The sequence below is a fragment of the Serinus canaria genome, chromosome Z (assembly GCF_022539315.1).
Source record: "Serinus canaria isolate serCan28SL12 chromosome Z, serCan2020, whole genome shotgun sequence".
NCBI classification, from domain to species: domain Eukaryota; kingdom Metazoa; phylum Chordata; class Aves; order Passeriformes; family Fringillidae; genus Serinus; species Serinus canaria.
The window spans coordinates 34547149-34562649 of record NC_066343.1 but is presented as its reverse complement, the minus strand read 5'-3'; positions in this window follow the sequence as shown (position 1 = coordinate 34562649).

Here is a 15501-nt window from a genome sequence, read left to right as displayed (position 1 = left end):
TCACAGAGATAAACAATTTATGGAGTTCAATATGAAGCAGTGGACTAATACAAGAGTTAAATAGCAAAAAATTTATGTCTGTAAAAGCTGCCTTCTAGGTGCCAGGTGGATATTGCATTAATTTCTACGGAGTGTGAAATACTAGTTAAGACAGTATACTAGTTAACTACTGCATAGAAGCAGTAGTTACCAAGATAAAGGAAATTACCTTGGTGGGTGCTGTGACATGTAACAATAGAGGGATGAACTGAAAAAAAAAAAACAACTTGCAGAAGTGAGTATTATGAGAGGATTTGTAAACCAGGAGGTGAAACTGCAACTGAGCTTACACTTGGGAAATGAGAATCTTTACCCAATTCCATTCTATGGATAATATATGCAGGAATTTCTTATTAATTCACTAAGATATTACACTCTATAATACTGCCTTAGACCTTGCACTTTACCCGGAACTTTGATAATCGTTTCAAATTACTTTGGCTATCATATTATTTATGACAATATTCTGAATAAGAATCTTTCCCTTAAAACCAGAAACAGCATTACTCAGTATGGTAGTTTAACCCCACCTGGCAACTATGATTGTGCTAATCCGCTCAGTCACTCCCCCAAAATAGATGGGGGAAGAGAATCAAAAGGGTGAAAGTGAGAAAACCAGTGAGTTATGATAAAAACAGTTTAATAATGAACATTAAATAATAACAGAAATAATAATATTACTTAAGTTAATACTAATAATATTTTAGTGAAAAAGGAAATAACAAAAAGAGAGAGATAAAAGCCCAACAAGACAAGTGATACAGATAAAAACAATTATTCAGTACCAACCAACCAAAGGCTGGCCAGCCCCTGAGCAGCAGCCCTCATAGCAATCTCCTCCCTAGTCTGCTGAGCATGGCAATATATGGTGTGGGAAATCCATTTGTTCAATTGATACCAGCTGTCCTGGCTGAGTGATCTTCCTAGTCATCTTCAAAAATAAGCATCAAGAGAAAAATAAGTAGAGAGAGAATTAGAGCTTGTCAAGTTAATTCCTGCAGTCTTCTGAATGTCTCTTTTTTGTTGACACACCTCCCAGCTAAGACATCCAAGAAAGCAGATGCAGTGTCAAAATAAACTCTGTAAACCCATCACACTTTTCATACAACTACACTGACCTTTCTGATTTCAAAAATTGTAGCCCAGTTTTTGGCTACAGAATACTAAGTATTTTATTTTTAGACAGCACAAATCAGCTCAGGCATTGAAGAAATTATTATGCTCCTTTGTTTAAAGCAGTAGTTGCACTCTTTTCTTCACAACTGCTGATATTAAGAAAAATTTGTCATACAGTATTTAATACCAATGCTTACTTTATGGATAAATTGATGCCTTAACTTTAAATAAATACTTAAATGTTTGTAGTCAGTTACAGGAATGTACATAGTTGACAGAACATGCAAACTCATTTAATTATTTGGAATGGTTCCACACTTCACTAAAAGATATTAACTCAACTCAAGCAAGCTACAGTTTTGTCATCTCAATCAAGCCCTTAGCTAAATACAATTAATTTATTCCTCTTTTTTGGTCTCTTTCATCAACCATTTATATAAAATATGTAAATAAGTTAGGACATGATTTTAGAAGCCTGTGAATAAGAGAAACCCATGTGTCAAAATGTATGTCAAATAATGTTAGTAGGGTATTCTTCCAACAGTGTGATCTACCTTCCTAAATGCTGTAACTTAGATAGCTCCAAAGGTAAACTTATAATTAGACTTCCATTCATCCAGTTGCAATGAAGAAGAAATCACTGCTCACATAATTTCAGCCTTTTAAAAGTTAGACATTGAGCCTATATTGTTTCCAGTTTTTGAAGGGAGAAAATAAAGTACGCAGAAGATGAGGTTTTCCAGTTAAGTAATTGGTCATCTTTTAGCACAGCATTTCTTCTCTGTGGGATTCTAGATGACTTGTCTTTCCTAGACATACATACCATTTAGATAATAAAAGATGCCTGGAATTAGATGGGATGACTCTCACCCTTTCTGTGTGCTGCGGATTCATGCTGTCTTCACGCAGAAGATGAACTGTGTAAATTTGCATCACAATTAGTTACAAATTACTCTGCTCAAGCAAGCTACCTCCAAGCATCACACACTCATTCTGTCTCTCAGAATTTTGTCCCAACAGGTTCATATTTTCACCCAGATGTGACGATGTTCACAGGGGTCTTAGGATGAGGGAAGAGACAAGAATCTTGACTCCATGTTTCAGAAGGCTTGGTTTATTATTTTATGATATATACTATATTAAAAATTATACTAAAAGAATAGAAGAAAGGATTTCATCAGAAGGCTTCCAAGAATAGAAAAGGAATGAATAGCAAAGGTTTGTCTCTGACAGAGACAGTCTGGACAGGTGGACTGAGACTGGCTATTAATTAGAAACAAACAAATGACACCAATCACAGATCCACCTGTTGCATTCCACAGCAGCAGATAAGAATTGTTTACATTTTGTTCCTGAGGCCTCCCAGTTTCTCAGGAGGAAAAAATCCTTAGGAAAAGATTTTTCATATAACATGTTTGTGACACCCAGGCGTGAGATTCCAAAAGATGGAGGAGTGCATTATTCCAGTACTATTGCTGGAAGATATGATGGTAATAGAAGGAATCTGCCAAAAGTGGTGTTACCAATGTACATGTATAGGGTTCACTGGAACACTTTCCAGTTTATTTTATGCAATTTGTAGCTTCTAGATACCAAATTATCACCTTGAGAGTATTTTTTAGGTTACATCTCTTTAACAAAAAAAGGCCAAAAACTTCCTCCATGTGCAATCAGGAAACAACTCAGGATTGTGAACATTTGCCTATGGCTAGGAGTGCTATAAGCTACCTGCTGGAAACAAAAAAGAAATCTATTATGGATCTCTATTAATCTCAAATTCATTGTAGAAGTAAAGCTTAATATTAGAAAATGAAACCTGGGGGAAAGAGAGAAGTCTTCCGTGTCAGGCTTCTGTTCCAGAGGAGGACTGGATGAGGTATATGCCAGAGAATTGTTCTATAAACTTTAAGAGACAGTGATTCCATAACCTGCCCATAATATTTACTGCAGTTACTCACTGACCTCCTTATTAAAATGTTTTCCTTATTTCTATCCTGCACATTTTTGGCTGTAGCTTAAGCATATTATTTCTCATCCTAGCTATTTTTCAGACAGACTGAATACATTATTTCTTTTTCTTTTCCTTTTCCATACTCCCTCTGTTACATAAAGGTCATTGTCTTTCGTTCAGTCTTTTGCTCATGCTAATAGCTCCACAGGTCATGGCTCCTGGATCTCTCACAAATTCTGTGGACTGGACTATCTCTAAATCACTTTGCTCTAGATAGTGTCTTAACATATTTCTGGAAATACATGTGCTCACAAATGAAAACTGCACGCCTGCCACAGTCGTAGTAATGCCGTTTAGAGGAGAAGTATTCCAGATGCCTTGATGATTGCTCTCCTAAATTCCAGTACAATGTGTTTAGCAGTGCCGTGATATTTTTAACTCACGATGAGGCTGTTACCAAATGTAACATCTTGATCACTTTCAGAGCAACACTTATCTTTAGCTGACTCTTCCTCATTTCTTCCATTGATACTCATTCCTATATGTAGTTTCTTGTATTTCTTTATGTCAAAATTTCAATTAGTTTTCCTAAACACTCCTCCAATCTGTTATCTGTTTTGAAACCTAACACTGGTTTCCAGCCTTTCCAGCCTTCCAGCTTCACTTCACCAAACATTTTTTCCATAAACACACTTCAAATTCAGGCATAACTGGATAAATACTTGGTGCAGAAAAAATGACAATGCCAAGAGCTCTATTCTCATGTGAGCAAAACCTGAAGCTCTGTGTAACTGTGTACTCAGCCACACCTCTCTGAGTATAGAGATCAGGACTGTTCAAGTTGTCACTGCTTTTAGGGAAGCTCGAACCACCCTATGGCTTTTTGTGTTCTTTTTTGTCCCAACTACTTCTTTATTTCAGCTGCCACATTTTAAAGATAAACACAGCACCAGAGAGAGATTTATTGTGATGAATTGTGCTGCTGTGTCATACAGCTCTCTGCCTCACTCACCATTTCAAGGTGATCCTCTTGTCACACTGGAGTGCACAGTGAGAAGGTAGACTGTTGGTATTGTCTCTTTCTGTGACTGAGTAAGGCTCATGGTGAGGTCAAGATGACATTAGGGGAGTCCTCCTCACCACACCAGCTGACCCTTCTTCATTGATACTTGCTTTTTCTAAATTAACAAATACTTGCAAAACCAAATATTTTATGCAGACATCTTATATTGACTTATGTGTGCATTCCAAAAGTAGTTTTAGACCCCAAGGTCTATTTCATCCACTTTTTTGGCATTCAACGTCCAAGTACCTATTAAGTGATCGAGCACTGCCACGCATTAAGATCAAAAGGAGAGAAACTGTGGACAGACACAGCAGTAACTGCTAGTACTAGACTGACAGTATGATATAAAGATGCTTAACTGATTCACAGAACAAGCATAATTTCAGCTTATATTCAACATATTATATTTGAATATTCAGCATATTCAAAAAATGTGCCTCTGGTAAAACTCAGCTCAACTGCTGTTAGTGTCCAGTATATGCAGATCCCTCTAGCCATCATTCTCTATTTTCTTCAAAACTAACAAATAGGGCATCAGTTAAATACCATTTGTGAAGGTAATGATTTCTGCAGACACTGTACTTTTTTCAAGTAGACAAAAACTTCTCTCTAAACCACCAGTCATTAGCCATTCATTTCATGTTACTCATATTTACCTGGTATATAAATTGCCTCTCTTCAGTTTGAACTCCTGGGAAGACACAGTTCAGCTGATCACATGGTTCACAAATTTTCTTGTAGGCCCTTAAATTTACAAGAAGAGCTTTCAAGAACATTTGTGAAACATAAACATATTAAAAAAAATTCATAATAAAGACTTAGGCTTGCAATCTGACAACTTAGTTTGTCCTCCTTCTCACATTCAAGTCCTGAAATTATCTCTGAATATTTTTACCCATTGGGAGAAAAGAATATGAACAAAACATAGAAAGAAGCGAATGCTGTAGATGGAGTTGTAGCACTGTATAGCACTGAGGTTCATGACCTTTCCAGAAAGCCCTGATGTCAGTTGTTTATAACTTCATCAGACCATGACCTTTAACAATGATTTTTTGAATGCTTCATTGTCTGCATAAAATTGTATCTTTCATAATTTCAGTTAAACTCTATCAGAAACAGCTCTTTTGCCCCCCTCAGAATGCTAGAATAAAGAGGTGGGTTTTGCTATTCAGCTATTCAGTGATGAATTATAGTATTTTGTACAGTGAAATAAGGATTCAATAAACATTATGGGATATTTTGTGAGAAATTAAAGGGTTTTCTCATATTAGTCTGGCTGAGTTATGCGTTACAGTTATAAAGCTAGGATCCCAAAAGATAAGATTCGAGACTAAAGTCACATAAAGTAACCCACTATAAATCCACTATGTGCATGCTGTAGAGTACATGACCCCTAGCTGTATAAATACAATATTTTTGCAAGACCCCTGCTTCATTCACTTGATGAGGGCTTTAGCAGTTCTTCCACAAGCCAATATTTAGCGTTTTTTATTAATGCTCATCTACCACCAAAATGTGCAGTGCAGTAGGCAATAATCCAGGCTGACAGGACATCAGCTGTCCTCCTAACACCCTTGTGCAGGCAGTCGCTGACAAGCCCCCAGCACAGGGAGGGAGGAGGAGAGGCAGATGGTAGGAAGGGCCTTCCTCTCTGAAAGAACAGCAAACTAACACACAGAAAGACACTCTTAGCTGTAGTGAAGAGCTGCCTCAGAGAAGGCTCAGTGCAGAATTACTGTCCTTTAAAAGTCTATGTGTATATAATGTTTAGCACTTCTTTCACAGGCAAAATCCTCATTCATCAAATAATGTCCAGTCCAGCTAAAAAACCACATGAATTTCACCAGTAAAATTCCTGTCTATCCAACCTGATTTACCACCAGAGCAAATCTACTCTATCTATGCTATGAGTCAGGATTCCTGGAAAAGACAGCTTATGGGCCATCAATTTCATAAGGCAGATGTAGCCAAGCAGAATCACTTGAAACACTGCATAGGATCTTCAATTCCCATTTCTTATCTTCAAGTAATTAAATTTTGTGACTTCAATGGTCTTTTATCGTATTATTTCTATATGCATGTCAATGCATACTGTTCCTTAGGGAAAATATTGTGCCTTTTTTATTTTTTATTTTCATATGGTTCCTGTCTATACACATTAATACTATTATTTGTCATGTTTGTTTTTACATCCACAGGGCTGGAGATTTGCCTTACAAATCCCTGAATTGTCATGTACTTTCATGATGTCATACCAAAAATAATAAATGGTAAAAAGAAATCAGAAATTCACTTTGTGGAGTCCCACTATGAAGTATTGCTGAACTTCTGCATTAGATGTTGTTGGGAAGAAGGGGTTGAAAGCAAAAGAATGGTGAGGAGGATGGTAAATTATCTTAAATAACTTTGCAGCTGGGAATGCCAAAGCCTGGAAAACAAGAGTGTGGGAAATGTCGTATTTTATGCCTACTGCTGTTTGTATTTTATCTGTTTTGAGAAGTAGAATTTCTGTTTAGAGATAACACTGGTGTTTGGAGAGATTTGGAGGCACCCTCACTGACATCCTTGAGCTGCCTTTCTTGGGAAAGGGAAGATCAGAGCCCCGAGATCATAAAAAAGTACAAGGTAATTCACAGCAGGGTGGTAAACTACAGGTGTATGAGTCCTTTATAAATGGGCACAAACAATGTCATTAGGGTGGGCAGAGCCTGATGGTGCCTCTGTTCCTGCTTGAGTGTCTCTCAACATGTTCTGCTGCTGCTGCTGCAGGATCCTCCCACTAGCAAGGTAATGAAATAAACTTACTCTTTGCATTTCAGCCATGGTTTTGTGCTGCCTGCCTGTGTTGTCTCCCATGAATATTTATTGACTTGGTACAACTAAAAATAAATGCTGGGACATAATATTTTTCTGTGATTTAGTGTATTCAATACAAAATAATATTTCCTTAGTTGGTCTAATGCAGCACATGGTGCTGCTAAGGAGATAGAAATTCAAAGGCAGTAATGCTTGCAGCCTGTATTTATATATGGCCAAATTGTTCACAACTTGCTGCCCTTTCACTGACATTTACTTTACTAAAAAAAATTGTTCCTCTTACAAGAGCACAAACATGACAAAAGAAGAATATATGTTGTGGAGAGACAGGAAGAGAGAAAGAGAGAGAGAGAAGCATGCTGGGCACTCCAAACCTACACATGTGCATGAAGAGATGTAGGGAATCACACAGAGTAAATGCTCTCTCCCTGTGGTCATAGATCTACCACTGCCTTACAGCAATATAAATACACACAGCTGAGATCCTAGTAAGCTCAAAACAATGCTCATCACAGATTTCTAAGCATTGAAACACAAATAAGACAAGATATATTAACAGAAATGCAGAAAATGAAAATTGTAACAATATAAATGTTGTAAACTAAGACAATAGCAGCTTTAAAAAATATGAACACAAAGTGGTTCATAGTTGAGCAACCTCAAAGTTGACAAAAATCTCTCATAAAAAATGCTTATTCCATGTAATCAAAGTCACCTCAATAGTTCACTGTTTCTCTTAACACATTTAATGAAGAAACCAGGAGGTACCTTCAGGATGCCCTGAATTCCCTGAAATACCCAACTAGTGGAATCCACAACCTGCGTGGCTCCTGAGATACAAAAGCCAACTAGGACCACCTCTCTCAGTTTCTCTTGATCCGTTTTTCAAGCTATAAAAAGCATATGAATAAGTTGGGAAAGCAATTACACTTTGGCTGTAACTACTGCAGCCCACAAAGAGAAGCAAAAAATTAATTAAGATACAGTGGTATTTTATAAAAATAAGTGGTGGGGGGAGGGGGAGAAGGGAGTAACCAGAATGTTCTTCTAGATGGATTTTGGAAGGCCTAAAAGTGAGGTCTGAAAAAGTGTACAGTTCCCAGCAAGAATACAGTACATCCTACAAATGCAATGGAAATGCCTCTTCAAGCTAGAGTTCAAGGGAAGTTGTTACAGTATAAATATTTCTCTAGTCTTGCAATCATAATCTCCTTCACCCATTAGCATCTTTTTGTAAACTTTTTCTTGTATCACTACTGAGATTGATAAAAAGTTCAACTACTGTGGAGCTGCCTTTAAATTAAATTGCCTTTAAGTCTGCAAGGTGGAAGAATAATACAATCTAGGGCAATGGTATCCATTTGCAGTGTCTTTCTAAAATCTTGGTGAAATTCATTTATTTCTGTTTTCCGTGGTGCGTGTCTTCCATCCTTGCAAACACATAATGTAAGGGTCAGAGACACAGTTTAGTTTAGCTCTCTGGGTTCCACACTGTTGCATGACCTGCAAGAGATGAATCATGCTAGGTATGGACTAGGATTCTCCAGGTATTTGAGTGAGACTCCAACACTCCAGACCAGATCTGAGTCTTATTTGGGCGTCTGGAGCCATCTGGAGTCTTTTGAATACATCTGCCTCCAAACTTTTCCCATAGTGTACCTGTTTTCAAACACAAAGTCTGATTTTCCCCATTGTATCACGGCAATATGTACAGCATTAATATGTAGACCTTCATGATTTGCACTTGAAAAATGCTGTATACAGAAAAGAGAATTTTTTTTGCTCAATAAAAAACCCCTGACAAAACCACCCCATCTTGCTCCACAGATGCAGAGAGGCAGAGGAAACCTATTGTTTTAAATAGCTCCAAATATCAAACTGTTTTATTTTAATTATTTATGCCTGCTGCAACATGCATTTAGAAATACATTAAAAAAAAAAAAGAAAAGAAAGGAAAAGAAAAAGCTTTTGATGCTTCACATATAGCATGCCTTATTTCTTTACCCCTCTTTCACTTGCTGTTAGAGGTGCTGTGATGTGATTCTTGGAAAGACATTATTCATATGTGATTAATGTTGAAAGGCATAGTTTAGTGCCTCTACTTCTACCCCAATGAGGGATACCTGCAGTACAGTACCTGACTAAACACCCTAAGTGCTGGGTTTTTAATTTTTTTTTTTTCTCTTTGTCACAAGCACGGCTACATTAGAAAAATAATCTAGAAAAATGTTTCTTTTCCATATAGGGTTTGTTCATTCTGTTTCTCTGTGCAGCTTCTTAAGAGTTTGTTTAACTATAAAGTATCTGAAAACAGATAACATAGACATAAAGGAAATTTTGACAGCATTAATTAAGAAGTCTACCAGACATAGAGAAGTCACTGTTGTATAACATCAATGTAAATAAGATTAAAATCAAGGTAACTTCTGCTTTCTGTTTCAAAACTATGAGATCTCAAATGGTTTCAGTTCACAAGGAGCTACAAATGCTTTTGTGCGTGCACTTGGGTGAACTTGGACAAAAATTTGGTTGAGATTATTTTTCCCATGTTCTTATTTGGGGAAGATAAAAGAGCTCTTTCAGCTTCCCATATTCATGATTTGTTCTAAGAATTTTTTTAAGCCTCAGTTTTATTTAAAATGTATATTGCTCCTATCTTGTCCCCTAGAGCTCAGAAGCTTTTGTATGGCCATGTGATGCTTCCATTTTGCACAGACCACCTTACACCCCTTCTCTGGGGTAACAAAAAGAAAAAAGTTATTACCCCAATTTAATTCCTTCTGATGTCTCAGCATAATTCTATAAGCAAGTGTGTTTTTAAAGTAACATTTAAGGTCAAACTGATTTAGTCCAAGATTGAACAATAAAGACTGTTTAAAGACATTTTAAAATGTGTGTGTGTGTGTGTGTGTGTGTGTGTGTGTGTGTATTTGTACACCTAAAGGGAAAAACATGTTCTTAGACCTGATCAAGTGCTATTTCTTTCTTATCATCTGAACTAAAGAAAAACTAGAAAACCAGCCTAAAATTTCAGTATTATTAATCCCTGACTGTTAAACCCTTCTGCTTTTTGGCAAAAAAATCTGTCTTCTTGATGACATGCATTATTGTACAGTTAGAAATATAGTTTCTTTCTGGTAAAATTCTTTTGTATGCACAAAATTAGGTAACAAGAGCCAGTATAAACAGCATATTCATTTAAATAGCAAATCTTCTGCTCCTCCTGTACACTGAAAGCAATGTTAACATTCTTGCAATCCAAGGATTCCCAAATCAATTTGATCATGGATAAGATAGTGGTATTCAAAGCTTTTGGAAGAGTTATTTTTAGATTTATTTTTTTTTTAACTCACTTTAGTGTAGTTTTTATTCAGACACAGGCTGTGGAAAAGTTACATCACTGCTAAACCAAGTCTCAGAAAATAAAATACGATGGAGGATTGAAAAGGGCCGTTTGTGCAACTTCAAGACATTTCTTAGACTACATCATCTCAAATATATTGCTTCAGCATGAAGACCCCAGATACCTTGCAGCAGCAAACAAGTTAAAATTAAATTATTCATGACACTCTGATATCAACAAAATATTTATTACTGTAAAGGCAGGAATTTAGGTCATGTTAACAAATAGTTAATATTTTGGATTATAATTTTATCATATTTATAGCCTGAATCATTTAACAGTGAATCCTGGATTGGAGGTGCCCATGTTGTTCAGCTGGAAGATATTTATGACTGGGATGCAAGGTCAGCTCAGATCTGGCAGGACTCATTAGTTCAGGTGCAGTGATGTGGAAATGCTTCATAGCTCTTCCAGAGTTGGCACAATCCAGAAATAGTACATCTGCCTTTTGTGCATCAATCAGATATTGAGACAATTATAAACTGGCTTCACAAAAAGACATATTGTGTGTCTCCACAAAGAGGAGTATTTCTTGCTATTTGGTATTCTCTTTCTGCTCTTTCAGAAAGCAGTGTGGGTCCGTCTAGTTCTGAGCACTATGGGTGACAGCTAATTCATTTTCTAGAAGTGTTTAATGGACTAAAGCATAAATGCACAGATGCAGCCTGTGCCAGCACTGCATTTAAGCAAATACAAGACCCTTGACCACAGCGCAAAGATTGAGTGACTGGCTCTGTAGGAAACAACTGACAAGTGTAACACAGAGAATAAAACTACAGCTGCATCCATGCTGATTCTTGCAGTGTCTCTCTTCCTCATGTCTCCTCACTGTTTCTTGAGATTAGAGAGGGGATCATTGACAAAGGCATGATGGGAGAATTTTAGAGAAAGAGTACAGAAAAGTCCCATAAGTGGATTTATACTGAATTGGCTTCTATTTGTAAGTATGCATTTATATAAAAAACTATTGAAGTAATTTGTACTATTACAGGTTATACTTAGTCCAACCATGTCTTCAGTTGAAACAAAAATATCAGGAGTTTTGTGTGCCTCTCGTAGGCTTACAATGGGAATATTTTTTACTATTTTAATTTCTGCATCTCTTAAGGACCTGAAAATTTCACCTACTTGTCTCTATTTACTTGTGTCCTAGATTCAGTACAAATGTGGTTGCTTTTATTATCCAGATGAATCTATAATAGCCTTACAAAGAAATTGTAGGGGCTTAAATGCCAATGCATATGACCAGGAGGTGTGACAGCTAATAATACTGCATGTCTCACCCAGTGCAGTCCCCCCTCACAGCATGTTTCCATCCAGTACTCTTCTGCTTTTGCATTTCTAAGATGGCAGCAGAGGAATGCCCACCTAGGTGTTAATCATCACAGCACACAAGAGGAGGAAAGGTGGAATCCCCCATCCATTAGCTGTTGCTGCAGCCAGGGGGAATCACAAATGGAACAGGATGAGAAAATGTGCTCTCCACGCTCTATGTACACAACCAATGATGGAAAAAGAAAAGGCTTCTGTTGATGGTGTAACTACATGTCAATGCAATCATCAGCTGTGACACAAGGACTTCCAACACTGTTCTTTTTGACACCTGTGACAGTCCAAGATGGTTGTCAGACGCTATGGACATACCCAGCACTTTACAGACTGAAGTGCCCTGGAAATGGTGCTGAAACAGAATCCCCCCATAGTTGCTCAGTCTTCTGACAGTTAAAAGGTGATTATGTATCCTCCCTATTTTATTTTTTTTTCCACCTTAATTCAAAGGTTTGGTGTTCATTCACAGTAGAGATTGCTAATGCAATTAAATTCTGAAGGTTTTGGTTCAAATCTTCTTAAAAATCAGTTCATCATGTCCTTGTTGCTCATAGTTATTTTCTGTGCTTCAATTAGGCAATTATTTCACGGAAAGATCTACTTAAAAAAAACCAACTTTTTTTGTCCAATTATAATTTGCTATTGTATATGTTTTTCCTTCTTTCAGCCAGTGTTTTCACCAATGCACCATTCTTTAATATTCACTTGAAAAGACACATCATTTCTATAAAAACAAAAGCTAGAACCAGTAACTACTCATGGGCAAGCAACAGAAGAAGTAATAAAGATGAGACTGGCCTAAATCCTCATTTCCATGTAAGTATGTCTTGTAAAGCCATCTAGGCTCAAAATACATCTTTTATCAACTAATCTACAATCTTAGCTGGCATTGCCCCACATAAAATTTAAATTTAGAAATCATACCTCCTCACTCTTTAATGTGTAAAAAGGACATCCTACAACTACTCTTAATCACTGGTAAGCAAAACTATCAACACTTTAAAGTGTGACACATTTCTTGTTTTGAGGTAAAAATAGAGGGGGAGGAAAGTGATAAATATGGCTATTGCATGCAAAAAAATATAGTATTAAAATAGTTATATTTATAGAGATATAAAACAACACAGATATAATTACAATTACTATGAACTGATGAATTACTATGAACTGATAGCCCTTAATTTCTTATTACTCTTGATTTCATATAGCAAAGAGTATTGCTACTGACATTTCTGGTCAAAGCAGTAAATTAGTATGTAACCAAAACAGTAATAATTTATAGATTCTTACAATGAGCAGGCAATTCACTTAATTTGTTGGACATCTCCCCCAGTTTACTTCTGTTTAAATGTACTGAGTTTCCTCTAGGGATTGCCACTAGCGTTTTCCACTTAAATTGACCTGTAAATACGCGAAAACTTTATTGCACACATATATTTAGTATCTATGTATTTAAAATCTATGAAATATTTCAGGCCTGGTTCTTACATAAAATAGGGACCTTTGCAATGCCTTGGATAACAGAAGGAGGCCAAAATATTTGAGAATATGGTGAAGCTTCTGATCAAGTTCAGTTTTTCTGACTCTAATACAGGACATCTGTAGTAAAAGGTGGCTCTGCCTGTGGCAGAGGGTTGAAATGATCTTTAAGGTCATTTCCAACCCAAACCATTCTGTGATTCTATGACATTTGCTTTTGTGTTACAACACTGCTTTCAGGCTATTGACTCTTGATTTTCTCTAAATGTTGTTCACTGCTATTGTGCTAACATGGAATCACTGCTTCCATCAAAATTAAAATGAAGTAGATAATAAATAACTCCCAAATAGCACATTTTTTTGCTCAAACCATGACTGAACTCGATGATCTGTGCAGAAATTTTATATGCCTTAAGCAAAATGTGTCACTTCTGCATTCTTTTTGGAGAGATGCACAGTCCCATCTTACTGACACTAAGTTCTTCTAACATAGAGACCCTATACTTTTAACTGTAGGTATGGTCAGGCGTTGAGAATTTAAACCTCAAATAAAATTGCCTTGTCATTAGCATTGTATCTCTTGTTGCTAGGCATTTTAGGGATTTTCACACTTAATCAGAAAACAAAACATCAGTTTAACTTCAGCGCTCCCTACTATAGAAATGGAGATGGCACGGCAGAAAATGCCCACCTTCAGCCTGTAATTACCTAAAGGATAAGCCACAGAACTACCCCTTGTCCTCGAGCAGAATTGCAGCAGGGCAAACAGCGTCTGCAAAGGTTGCCTACACTTGCAGGACAGAAACAACAGCTTCTCTGAAAAAAGTCTTATTTCAACATACCTACCTGTATTTTCTCCAAACCACCCAGTCCCTGTAACAATGAAGACAGAAGGAAGGAAATAGAAGTAGTAGGAAGGCAACAGAATAGACACTATTCAAATTTGCAAATTTTGGAGAGGTTAAATTTTAATCTTATAAATTTTATAAATTTAAATTTTATCTTCTAAATTTTACTGATCCTAGAGTCAAGAGTAAGTATTGTAAAGAAATAAGGTTTGAGAATATTCTAATAAATCATTTAAGCAAACAATCATGACCGCTGAAAGCAGAGGTCTTTCAAAATATATTGCCATAGTGAAAGCATTGAAACTCTCAGATACTCCCAAAAAGTATGGACTATTACAAAGTTAAGTGTTTCATTTATTATACTGCATGACTATTTGGACACCATGTAAAAATTATTAATTTCTACTGTATATATTCATGTTGGGTAGGAAAAGCCACAAATTTACTGAATCCTTCCAGAAAATCCAGATTTACACTTATTAAACGTTTCCAGAAAAAAGGAGAAAGTATTTTACTTTATTGGTTGCTGGCCTTAAGTGGAGCTGGCCACACATCACAGAAAGCTTCAGAATGATAATATTTATGTTAGGATATGCTAATACACAACATTACATGTAACAAATTAAATAAGATATCCCACTGCTGTGAGCACCTTACCAAAAATCAGTATGACAGAACTCAGATATTTGTAAAATAGCTGGTATGAACTGAAAGAAAAAGTAAACTGCAGACAGCCTAAAAATTCTTTGCTTCACTTACTGGATTTCCCCTCCACTGGTCAGCTTAAGGGCCAGCAGCCAAGCACCCACACAGCCAAATGCTCAGTTCCCCCTACCCAGCAGAACTGACGACAGAGAAGGGAGATTAAAAAAAGCCATGTGTCAAAATAAACATAATTTAATAGGTGAAGGGGAAAACAAGATCACAACCACACCAAATGATGCAGAGCTGGTCACCCACCGCCTCCCACGAGCACAGTGACTAGCAGCATCAGATTGGTGGCTGCCTTGGAAGAAGCCCACATCCTTCCACCCTCCTTCATCTATACCCAGTTTTGAGTGCTAATCGTGGTAAGAGCTATCCCTTTGTTCACTTGCAGGCAACTGTCCCAGCTCTGTCCCTTCCCAACTTCTTGTGCACCTCTAGCTTAGACACTGGGGACAGGGGTAAAATGAAAAGTGGAGAAAGCTTTGACATGGTGCAAGTAGAGTACAGGAACAGACAAACTACTAGTGTGGTATCAATACTCTTTTATCCAGAATCAAAGATACAGCACCATATTGGCTGCTGTAATGAAAGCTAATTCCTTTCCAGCAAGGTTTTTTGCTTATACAATTGCTTATGCAGCAGTGGTGATTTTTTTCACCAATTTAAGGTAAGACTTCCCCTTAAAAAACAATTCATAGTCCAATAATGACCTTCCAAAAGCTTTTCCTGCAGATCTGCTCAGGCT